Source organism: Phascolarctos cinereus, unplaced genomic scaffold (assembly GCF_003287225.1).
Source record: "Phascolarctos cinereus isolate Bilbo 61053 unplaced genomic scaffold, phaCin_HiC Scaffold_2;HRSCAF=192, whole genome shotgun sequence".
Taxonomy (NCBI): domain Eukaryota; kingdom Metazoa; phylum Chordata; class Mammalia; order Diprotodontia; family Phascolarctidae; genus Phascolarctos; species Phascolarctos cinereus.
The window spans coordinates 131084399-131085468 of record NW_027555625.1 but is presented as its reverse complement, the minus strand read 5'-3'; positions in this window follow the sequence as shown (position 1 = coordinate 131085468).

The following is a 1070-nucleotide window of genomic DNA, read 5'->3' as shown; positions in this document are numbered from 1 at the left end:
AAATGGGGTCAAAAAGGGTTGGACACAGCTGAAATGACTGAACAAGATCCTACAACAGTCTTGTGATTTCACTTTTCATCCTCCTTTCTCCATATCAATTCTACCCACAACAAGAAGAGCTAGAAGGGAGGCATTATGGAATAGGGAAATGAGCACCTTGGCCCTGGTGTCAGGAGATCTGGGTTCAAGTCCTGTCTCTAATAACTTCCTAGCTCTATGACCCTGGGCTAGTCATTCTCCTAGCCTTTGATCCTCCACCTGTAAAATGGACATAATATTTTCACTCCTCACCTCATGGAGTTATTGTGGAGAAGGTACTTGGTAAATCTCAAAGTTCTACCGAAATGTGAACCATGATTACTGAGATAAGAACCACCCAGGGCCCTGGTTCCCTGCAAACTGATAGAATACAAGAACATCAGAGTTGTAAGGAACCTGAGAAATTCTCTAATTCACCTCTCTCATTTTAAAGATGAAAAAACTGAGACCCACTGAAAGAAAGCCTTGTTACACAAGCAGGATAATCTCTGACTCCAAGTCCAGAGCTCTTTTCACTTCAAATACATTTCCTTCCATCATTCAGCTAATTCAATTCATTCATTCAGCTGATGTTGAAATGCCATCATGTATGCAGGGCCTTCCTGATATCTGGCTCTGGGGCAAATAAAATCCCATGCCTAATCTCAAGGAGCTTGCAAACTCAGGGAATCATCCAATGTTTCAACTGAAAGGCACCTCCGAGAACGTCTGGCTCCATCCCTCAGAGAAAACAAAAACCCCATCTTGCTGCTGGGGGCCTGGTCAGTGTTTCCAAAGCTGTACGTTCAGGCTCTGTCCCATTGTTCCGTCAGAAAACAGGAGCCCCACAGCAGGGGCCCTGGGTTCTGGACTGTGGTCTCAGCGGCTAGAGGAAGTGGAAACTGGAAGCTTTGACTATGGGAAAAATTGTGGTAGAGCAAGGGATGGGGAGAAAAGGAATGACATTTACACTTACCCCTGACATAGCAGGGCTTCTCTTCAAAGTGTTTTATTTAGAACTGGAAGAAAGGGGAATGGGGTTAAGGGGGTCT